The sequence below is a fragment of the Homalodisca vitripennis genome, chromosome 3, assembly GCF_021130785.1.
Source record: "Homalodisca vitripennis isolate AUS2020 chromosome 3, UT_GWSS_2.1, whole genome shotgun sequence".
NCBI lineage: Eukaryota > Metazoa > Arthropoda > Insecta > Hemiptera > Cicadellidae > Homalodisca > Homalodisca vitripennis.
In genome coordinates this window covers 165,854,028-165,866,204 of record NC_060209.1, presented here as the reverse complement: position 1 = coordinate 165,866,204, position 12,177 = coordinate 165,854,028, and the positions used below count along the sequence as shown (strand labels likewise).

At 35.5% G+C, this 12,177-nt stretch overlaps 1 protein-coding gene across 2 annotated transcripts in view; it reads left to right on the top strand.

The window, feature by feature from the left end:
• LOC124357748 overlaps positions 1–12,177 on the top strand; it is a 528,868-nt gene that overhangs the window by 302,713 nt on the left and 213,978 nt on the right. The window lies entirely within an intron of this gene.

The window sequence follows — 12,177 nt, the reverse complement described above, 5'->3', positions numbered from 1 at the left end:
TACTTAACGGTACATTCTTTAGAACTTTTATGTTTAGTTCCGTTACACGCATATGTAGGCATCTTATAATTTATTCTGAAATGTTTGACTACTTTTATTTAAATTATTTTACTGCTATGCGTCACATTTCTTGTTTGAATGTATGAACGTTCTGAATTCGTGTATTTATACTGGTGATAGCCAGACTCGGAAAAGAAAAATACAAAAGGAAAAGATGTGAAAATTCGAAAAAAAATTCTGAAAACCAATAGAGTTACTTCCAATATAGAATGGTTTTATTGTTCGATAATGTGGTTTTAAAATCTCACATCAATCATTGACAATTTGAGAGACTTGATTTTCATCTACAACATTGGCTTCAGTGTGGAAGTCCGAAATCTTAATACTCTGCATAAAATTTCTTATAAATATTTATGATACCTGTCTTAAGTGTGAAATACCTCTAATTTAAATGCAAATTTTTATTTATTGTATATTCTTATAGTGATTAATGGTAAATATAAGCTCAAGAAAAAAGTTAGAAAATAGGATGTTTGGTATAAAAAAGGATTAAAATAAACTATTTTACGTTAGGAATAAATCACATTTTTGCCAAGAATATATCCCAATCACGTAAATTACGTTGACCAATTACTTGACACAGGTAAAATTCCCTAAAATATTTCTAACCTTCTAAATTCCGCCAACTCTCAAAAAATTCCTTAAAACCCGTGTGACACAGTTTTTGTCTATAAACATTATCCATATAACATTGGATTCAAAGAACACTTTGCACATATAAAATATGGAAGAAATGAAAAATCTGCTGTGGCGAATCACTGTATTGAATCTGGACACACCATATCTAATAAAAATTTACGATTATTAAAAGAAGTTACCAACACAATACACTTAAATGCTTGGGAAACATTTTACATTAACACAAATCAAGAAAAACTTATCAACAATGAAGACGGACCAATTCAAAATTCAGTTTTACTCTCATCTCAATTTATAAAGGAATTAAAAATGTAATTCTGATTAAATATTTTATACTGGCTAACCATACATCCAAATTGTTAACCATATGTTATTATAAAATTAATTATTATTTAAAAATTTAAACATTTGATAATTTGTGAAGTGCCTGATGATGGAATCTTTGATTCAGAAAGGCCGTGCACAAAATAAAAATTATATATTGAATTTGTTTATACTAGTGATAGTACGATTATCCACATACATTTAAAACCGAATTTATGATTCATTGGAAAATTGTACATAAGTAGTTATGATCAATGTTGGTTATGTCAATAGATTTTTATTAATACCACATATATAACATAGTCGACATGCAATACAAAGGAAATTGACCTTTGTTGTGATTGGTATTGCTAGTACGTAGATGTTTCAATAGCTTATCGGCGCGGATGTCAAGCAGAGTGGATTGTTGGTAAAGGTGACCTTCATGGCGACTGACGCGGCGGGTGTGACAGTAGTAGTGACATTCCACTCTGGCACTCACACTAACGCGCTCTCGCCTCCACCCTCACTGACGCGTATATCGTTCCTTGTGGAGGTTACTGGTTCTGAGCATTTGTCACTCATTATTGTATGTATAAGGTATTTAAAACTAGTTTTCCCCTTTGAGTGGTAGACTTTAGAATGAATCTATTCCGAACGAATGTAGTGAAACCATTTTGTAATCTTTGACGTGCAGGATAATTTGACCAAATTTTGGTTAAAATCTATAAACTACGTCTAGGATCGTGTTGTGTACATGTATTCTCTAGGAGCTCTACCCCTGTGCTCCATAGGGTTTCTGAAAACATTCTTGGTTAACAATTGTACCACACAAGTCCATCCCAGTTTTAAATCAAATCCACGCAAACATAAGAATTAGTAATGCTGAAAACTAAATGTTTTAGCTTTAACTGTCGAAAAAAACCACTCAGTAATTATTCTGAGTATACGAATGGGTTGTGTAGTAAATCGGTCCCTTGGCTCCAAAAGTGCTTAAGAATTAACCTCAGTAAACGTTTTGCCCTTAGGATATGAATGTTTTAAACCATGCAACCAGAAGGTGATTCAAATATTTTGGTAAAAAAACAAATATTTACCGTTTTTCATGAAAGATTTTATGAGAATATTACTGGCGTTACGTAAAAATTAGTTTATACTATTACGATGCAGTTCGTACGTGTGTAAAGTCACATCCGTCATATTAAGGTGTGAAAATGTTTTTAAATTACAATTTTATTTATATCCTCAATTTCAAATAATCTAAATTCAATGTAGACAAAATTTCACGAAACCAAAAATTTGTCTTTATCTATCGTGAATATATATTGATGGTTTATTAAAAGAGAATTAAACAGTGAAAACAAGAACATTCACACAGTTTCTTTCGATAACTGTAGTTTATCTGTATGACGGTAAATTGTCTGAGCACGTCAGTGTATTGTTGTGAAACCATCTATCAGCATCAATTCGGAATATAATTCTGATTAGGTTATTATCCTTTCATTCATAGTAAGAATGTTAATCAATATTATTTTCATACGTTTTGTCAGCGGGTGGTATATGACTGGATAAATTCATACACTGAATATTCGTGCACTGAAAACGTTCGTCTGATTGCATAGTGAATTAGGGGACGCATTCTAATAATATTATAAATGAGAAAGTGCCTTCGTTTGTTTGTTTTCTTTTCACGCGTAAACTATTCAACCGATTGTACTTGGACATTTTTGCGGTTCCTGGAATAAATTATAGGCGTATACTTATTTCAAAAATCCATTCCACTGGTCTTTCAAGTTGCGAAAATCCCATCTTGGTCTCTAATGTTCTTTAGTATTAATTGAATGGGTCTGTCAAATGTAATCAACTGTGTTGTATAAACATTTTTTATTATTTTAAGTTTTTTACATTTATAGTGAGTACATTTTCTAATAAACATCCTTAATTTTTAACGCTGTTTAGATTTAAGTGATTAGGTAATCTATCTTAGAAAATGTCCTAAAACATAAGAAGGTCAGAAATTGACTCCGAAGACTCTTTGAATCAGTTGTTATTTGATAAAATTATGTGTTTTTCAAGAGTTTGGTGTGTATATATATTTTTTTGATCGGGAGAGAAGAGGCTTTGAAAAAAAAATTAAAACCGGAGTAAATTTAGATAATCATAAATATACACTTTTTAACATAGCTTTTCTTGGCCGTGGGAAGAAGGCAAACTCAACATTGGCGTCGGAAATATTCACTCAAAACAGAAGTGCTTATAGAGGTGCAAAACGTGAAATTGCGTGCAAAGCCGCGGATAACTGCTAGCTCACTTAATAAAGGTAGCTTAGCTATTCAGTGTGAATTAGCACCACAACTTTAGTTTGTAGTAACGTAATTAACACATTATTTATAGTCTTAGCCTTGATTATCTTGATTGCCTCCAACTACTGCGTCTAGGACAGATAATAAGGATTAGCTAATGTGCACTAACGGAAATAGTTAATGTTTACGACTAAGTTAACACGAACTGAGTTTATCGTACATATAAATTTAACTTTTTTATAAAGAATGTCTTGCAAGATTTTATTAGAACGAGATCACACGTGAGAGAGTGGTTAATTTATGTTCAAACCACCTTGCCTTGGCGTGGCTGGACGGCTTCTAACACACCCGTGTGAGTGATCGATCCAATGAAAGTTGCTCTGAATGATATCTCCTCTTGGAAGAGTTTAGAGGGAGAAACGTTTTGTTGTATACTTGGCTTCAAGAGCAGTAGCAAACATGTTCGTGCTGGACCAGTTTCAGGATAAGAACCGAACTTGATAAATGACCGGAATAAATATGTGTAGAGTAATAATCCTAGTAAGTAAACAAATTAACTAGTCATTTCATCTCATTTATTGCTTATTTAAATGTCCACTCAAATGTATGACTTCTTTCGTAGTCATAAATTAAAATTTAGTTCCCTTAATGATTTTTGGATAGTTGATTATGTTCCCATTTAATTTCGTAGTCATAAATTAAAATTGAGTTCCCTTAATAATTTTTGCGGATAGTTGATTATGTCCGCATTTAATGCACATATTGATTATAGAATATCCACTTTTCATGAAATATTTGTTAATCGGAGATACAAATCTTCATCACCTTTGTATCACCACTAACACTGTTCTCTACTAGTAAGAGGTTGGATGTTCGGTGAAAACTCTTAAATCTACGCTGGTCATCTTATGGATGTAATTTAGTGAACCAAAATTTATATTAACTATAATAGAAACTTTAACTGATTTATTGTTTGTCATTGAATTCAACAGAGAGGATCACTAGGCTTTAACCCTTTAAAAAATCTCTGAATTTTTTATTTAAACAACTTACAAACTACATTAACACATGAACCTACAGAAGCCACGTACTTCTTTTGGCCAAAGTTGGGACCAGGTGTTATCTAATATGGTCTTCTACTGGGTTCAGAGTTCAGGGGAATTCACTAGTTAATCGTAGGACCTAGTTCTTAAAGAATAGAGATACGGTTGTCGATTAGAGACTAGAAGTTTTCTCAGAGATCTCGTTTGGACCGGTGAGTTTTCAGTTTGTTGTCCAACACTGGCAACAATTAGGACTTGGGCTTTCGCTAAACACGGCGATTCAGTGGTCGGATGTTATCAATATCACCAAATGCAAGGCAAGACCAGAACAAACCAATTTGAAGTGTTCGTGATATATTCTAGATGTCTAAACAGTTCAGAGACTGTTCCAGATAGGATGCCTCCAGAGTAAGGATGCTCCCAGCGGTAGCATTTTATAAGCTCGCGGGTGCTTTGAAGGTTCCAGAGGCAGGCCTAATATTCACTACCTGGAGGTTTTAAAGTCCAGGTTTCTTAGGATTACATTAGACTGTGGTCGAGCCTAAACTATTCGTTTATATTAGTATAGATAAATGTGAAAGACAGATTCAACTATTTCATGTTATTTTTGTCGGTTAATTTTACTTTTACAGATTTTGCATGCGTGACTTAAGGCTTATACACTGCAATCTGAACTGATGATATGTAACACTGATATTACTCACATGTAATAATTAACTGTGTATGTTTCAGGTATGGCATACTTTATACTGCAGTAGACGTATCGTGAGTACTAATCTTGCACTAATTGTGATTTTAATTACTACTTGGAATTGTTGTGATCCCTATTAAAATTTATCTGTGTATTGTAACGAAAGTTGTTAAATTTGAAATATAACAAGGGATTGAGAGTAAAAGAACGTATATCCTGATTTGTCAGTATTTGCACATAATCTGCTTTGCACAAAACTGTGTGAAGTGAAGATGTAACGTAATATGTAAAGGTTGTTAGTTAAATATTTTCTTCCATGTAGATATTAATTTAAGTTTTTGACAATTTTCGCTAACAACGACTCAGATAATATCATGAACAAAAAACATTGCTCAAAGAAGTATTAAACAGTGTTGTACCACTGGTTAAAAACGAGTGAGGAAACACACAATTAACCGTCAGAGAAATAAATAAATGGTAACTCAACGTCAGCTAAGTATACAGACCAACTATTTGGCAGACGATTTGCAGTCTCTAGTTGTTGGACGTTGAGGTAACTATGATGTATGTGTGTGATGGTCTGTTGTGAGTCCCAATCTAAGAAAAGTATGATAAGTATAATATTACCTTTAACACTTTTAACTTATTGATTCTTTTCCATTTCGATCTTCAGTAAAACTAGGGAACTCCATTTGACCTCCAGACTGATTTCCTTCTTAAGGAAAATTTCTCTATAGTTTCTAAGAAAAAGCAGATTGTTTGCTAATACATGAAACTTTGCTCTCAGTTACTAAGATTATTTATGTTATCGTGTTGGGTAATTTTAAAACAATTGGAATTTGTGTCATAGTATTATTAGCTAATCATACCGAGGCTTTCACTAACAAAATTACTGGTAATAAAGTTAACAGATCACACCAAGTTTCGCAATTGTATATCAGCGGGGAGCGCGCCTACTGGTTAGATAGTAGGCTACTGATAACTGTTCCTCACCACACGTGCACGCAACATGTATGTGATAAGCCTTGCATCTTGCTCGGTAAGCTTACTTACCACTTCCTCCGATAACCGCTTCCTAGATAAATACATCAACTTTACATACATTTAAATTTTAGATTTGTGTTTGCAACACTTTATATTTGTTGCAAAAATATAAAATACATTTGAAGTGTGTTTTTACAATTAATGGTCACATCAACATTCTATTCCTGAAGCAATCGGAGAAAAAATATCCAGAAACTAACGTGGTACACGATATACGAGCGCCATTTTGAAATAATTTACTAAGGGTATGTTCAATTTCTTGTTAAGAGTGTAGCGCTGTCTCTCTAGCGCCTCATTTCGGATGCGGTTCAATCAGTTTTCGGTTAGGTTTTATATATATATATTTTTTTTTTTTTTTGTACATTTGAAAAAGTGTTTATATTAAAAGTAGTATTTGGGATTTTCTCGTAAATTATTCGGACATTAAAACTGATATGAGTTTTTTACATTGTGTATATAAAACAATGATCAAAGGAGTTTTATTGGTTTTATCATTATAATTCTTATCATTTTCCATGTGATGCATAAAGTGAAAATGTATTTACATATTCCAACAAAAATTGAAAGTCTTATTCGCAGCCGGATTTCTTTGTGTCTGGTTACACAATTTCCCGCAATTCCTACTTTGGATACATTTAATTACATGGTAAGAGTACGCCACACCACGTGTCGCGTAACAGGCCTGCAACATTCTGCTGCATGTGTTGTCCAATCTATAGTTATTCCACTCTTGAGATTTCCTACGGATAGACAGATGGACCGTGTACAGATAATCATACAGCAAAGAAATTGCTACATTCCTTCGGCAGACAAAAGAGAAGTGTCAGACTCCTGAGTGACAGGCTTCAGTAACGCTCAGCCAAACTTCATAGTTAAATATGCGATATCATACACAGGACTATTTCTTGTCTATGTAAAAATGAAGTTTCATGCATAATAGAAAAAGTACAGGTGAAATCTTTCTATGAGATATTTTGCCACGTGTTAAATTCACATGTTTGTTCCTTAAGGTAAGTTTCATAGCAGTGTTCAAATAATAAAAGTTTTGATGGGCTAGGGAAGGTAGTACAAAGCAAGAGTGCGCTGAAATCAAATCTTGTCACCAATTTAAAAGATTGGCTTTCCCCTTTATTTTTGATCTCTTAAAAAAGAAAGTGTCATATGTTGAAACCTCACGTGACTGTACTGAGTTAGATTTATTTAATCTGCTATTTTCTTGTCATCGTGATTACCCATAAGACCGATGTGAAAACATTTGTTAATGCTCATCAAATCCCATGCAGAGACATGCAGCATCAACGAACTCTATTGCTCGTATAGAAATGAAGCTTTATGTAAACTGTAAATCTTTAGGTCAATTCGTTTTAGAGATATCGTGCGGACAGAGAGAGAAACAAATAGACTGATAGACATGAAATATTTACACCCTCTAGAGTGATAGCCTTCGCTAACGCTCAGCCAACTTGTAGAGAGGTCAAAACAGTTTTATTTTTCCGCCTTTAAAGACATTTTTAAGGCCTTCAAATACATGTTTCGATATTTAATATTGTATTAATTTAAGTGCTTTGTAATTTACTTTAAATTAATGCTAATTTCACGAGTCGTCGAAAGTTTCATTTCCTCAAATTTAGATTTTGCTTTGCAGTTTATGTATAGTGAATACCCTATGCTCATAAGTGTAGACCGCTTGTGGCGCAAATCGCAATGCCAGGTTTCGACCAACATTGGAAGCCCAAGAGGTTAACACTTATATGGTATATATTTATATACAATATTGTATAAAATATATATACATACAAGAATAATTAATTTGAAACTTTTAAACTTAACGCACTTTTAGTGATAATTAGACAGTCCTTAGAAAATTAATGTATCTGCATGTGTAATTACATAATTTTCTTAGTTTCAAGTTATTGTTAGAATAGTCCCTAGTCTCATTGCTAGTTATATTGACCGGGTGGGGGCGAAGATGACATCATAACTACTCCAGGAAGTGTGGAAGTGTCAGAGTAGTTACGACATCCGTCCGTTTGTAACTCCTTCTCCCTGATTGATTTACGGCATAACGTGAATACCGGACACTCCTCACATAATCAGGCCTGGTCGTCTTCACTTTACATCCTCAAGAAGCAAGTCCATGAGTACTGATTGATTTACGGCATAACGTGAATACCGGACACTCCTCACATAATCAGGCCTGGTCGTCTTCACTTTACATCCTCAAGAAGCAAGTCCATGAGTACTGATTGATTTACGGCATAACGTGAATACCGGACACTCCTCACATAATCAGGCCTGGTCGTCTTCACTTTACATCCTCAAGAAGCAAGTCCATGAGTACTGATTGATTTACGGCATAACGTGAATACCGGACACTCCTCACATAATCAGGCCTGTTCGTCTTCACTTTACATCCTCAAGAAGCAAGTCCATGAGTACTGATTGATTTTCGGCATAACGTGAACACCGGACACTCCTCACATAATCAGGCCTGGTCGTCTTCACTTTACATCCTCAAGAAGCAAGTCCATGAGTACTGATTGATTTACGGCATAACGTGAATACCGGACACTCCTCACATAATCAGGCCTGGTCGTCTTCACTTTACATCCTCAAGAAGCAAGTCCATGAGTACTGATTGATTTACGGCATAACGTGAATACCGGACACTCCTCACATAATCAGGCCTGGTCGTCTTCACTTTACATCCTCAAGAAGCAAGTCCATGAGTACTGATTGATTTACGGCATAACGTGAATACCGGACACTCCTCACATAATCAGGCCTGGTCGTCTTCACTTTACATCCTCAAGAAGCAAGTCCATGAGTACTGATTGATTTACGGCATAACGTGAATACCGGACACTCCTCACATAATCAGGCCTGGTCGTCTTCACTTTACATCCTCAAGAAGCAAGTCCATGAGTACTGATTGATTTACGGCATAACGTGAATACCGGACACTCCTCACATAATCAGGCCTGGTCGTCTTCACTTTACATCCTCAAGAAGCAAGTCCATGAGTACTGATTGATTTACGGCATAACGTGAATACCGGACACTCCTCACATAATCAGGCCTGGTCGTCTTCACTTTACATCCTCAAGAAGCAAGTCCATGAGTACTGATTGATTTACGGCATAACGTGAATACCGGACACTCCTCACATAATCAGGCCTGGTCGTCTTCACTTTACATCCTCAAGAAGCAAGTCCATGAGTACTGATTGATTTACGGCATAACGTGAATACCGGACACTCCTCACATAATCAGACCTGGTCGTCTTCACTTTACATCCTCAAGAAGCAAGTCCATGAGTACTGATTGATTTACGGCATAACGTGAATACCGGACACTCCTCACATAATCAGGCCTGGTCGTCTTCACTTTACATCCTCAAGAAGCAAGTCCATGAGTACTGATTGATTTACGGCATAACGTGAATACCGGACACTCCTCACATAATCAGGCCTGGTCGTCTTCACTTTACATCCTCAAGAAGCAAGTCCATGAGTACTGATTGATTTACGGCATAACGTGAATACCGGACACTCCTCACATAATCAGGCCTGGGCGTCTTCACTTTACATCCTCAAGAAGCAAGTTTATGAGTACTGATTGATTTACGACATAACGTGAATACCGGACACTCCTCACATAATCAGACCTGGGCGTCTTCACTTTACATCCTCAAGAAGCAAGTTTATGAGTACTGATTGATTTACGGCATAACGTGAATACCGGACACTCCTCACATAATCAGACCTGGGCGTCTTCACTTTACATCCTCAAGAAGCAAGTTTATTGATTGATTTATGATACTGATTGATATAACGTGAACACTCCTCACATAATCGAGCCCGGGCGTCTTCACTTTACATCCTCAAGAAGCAAGTTTATGAGTACTGATTGATTTACGGCATAACGTGAATACCGGACACTCCTCAGGCCTGGGCGTCTTTACTTTACATCCTCAAGAAGCAATTTTATGAGTACTGATTGATTTACGACATAACGTGAATAACCGGACACTCCTCACATAATCAGGCCTGGTCGTCTTCACTTTACATCCTCAAGAAGCAAGTTTTTGAGTACTGATTGATTTACGGCATAACGTGAATACCGGACACTCCTCACATAATCAGACTTGGGCGTCTTCACTTTACATCCTCAAGAAGCAAGTTTTATGAGTACTGATTGATTTACGGCATAACGTGAATACCGGACACTCCTCACATAATCAGGCCCGGGCGTCTTCACTTTACATCCTCAAGAAGCAAGTTTATGAGTACTGATTGATTTACGCCATAACGTGAATACCGGACAATTCCTCACATAATTAGGCCTGGGTGTCCTCACTTTACATCTTCAAGAAAAAAATGGTTCTTTGTGTTATGGTGTATAATTTTCATTCAAAGTTACATCTTATCGAAATCTCTGAATCCACCTAACGGACTGACACGAATCTCTACACACATTTTCGAATTACCTCTTAGATGCTCACCAATAACAAGGTTTTAACATTTTGGAACATAACCACGTCAATCTGTGGAAATCCGCAATGCGCTTAATGACCATGTTTATCACATTCAGAACTGTTAAAACTTTTAAATTAGAGCGACATATCCTCCTAGTCTTATAGCTATGTTCAAAACAAATTGTTCCATGTTCAATCACGGGAATTCTTGGATCCACGCAATATCACCTATTTCAACTCACACCTATTCGTAAATACCTTTTCGTATATGATACCGGCATGAAATATAGACTGAAAACTTGATGCTCGATAATATCCATGAGACTACGGCTCTGATGCAGGGAGGAGAGTTAGAGTGCGGAAGTACCGAACTATTTCTATGTTTATCTCTGATTTTAGCGATGTTTGAGAACAGATCGACACCAACTAACAGGTACGCAACAGACCAGAAGAAAATAATCACAGCTTTACTCGTTCTTATGTACCAAAAATTGGACGTACATAATGTTAAGATGTGTGTAAATAGAGTATTTTACTAGTTTTTGTACAGATTTCACGTTTATTTTTTAGTAGTTTTGATATCTAGGATATTACATTCTGGTCTGGAATGCAAGTTATACATTTTATGTAATGGTAACCAAACATAGAGGGTGTTTCTTCCGTTAACACAATCTATAATGGTGGAATACAGAAGGGAGCTTTCCATTTATAAAGTTTTGGTTGGCGAAGTGGACGTGTTTTCACGCATTAATGCTGAAGTCAAAAAGGTCATCACAAGACAGTAAACCAGTACGATATCTCACTCCAACCTTGGTATCACTTGCTTCAGATTCAAATTTTAAGATCCTTTCAAATTCTCAACTTTTGTTAGTGATGTACTTATGCCAAATTATTTGCTCGTAATGTATAGAAATAAAGAAGAAGGGTTTTGTACAATAATATCTGTTTTAGCGTCAGTAAATGTATATTCACTTTTATTGTTCTTTGATCAGTAGTATAAAAGTCTCACGAATCTCACTAAAGACCTCTCATGGAGAAGGCTGCACGTTCTTTTTCCTCAACTTCACTATTTGATACCGTACATATTCATCATTGAAAGTGACAATAAGCTTTCACCTATTGTGGTGAAACTGTGAAAAGTTGGTCAACTGATTTTATACTTGCACGCCATGATGTGTGCAGAAACGAGCAGCTGCAGGTAATTACTTACTTTCCTCCTTGATTGAGGACTCAATTTACGGGAAAGTTCTACTGTGCATTAAATGGCTTCATTAGCATCTTTCCACAATTTTGATTCATTCAATGTTTTGATACATATGGGTAGTTTTGCCGTTATTATTCGGGACAAGTTTTAGTTTTTTGAACTACTCTTTTTTGTTGTTACTTCTGTGTCATAAATTTAAATTTGGCAACAGCAGCGAATGCTGCAACACCTCGTCAACATTTGGAGTTATTCCAATTTTGTGGTGAACTTGACCATTATCCGTATATGTGTTATGTAGGCAGCTTATATTCGTTTTAGTATTTTCGCTGCCAATTACCAATGCAAAGAAATAATGAAATTGTTTTGTATTTGCCCGAAGTTTGTTTACTAATGTGACATTATATAAATCATTT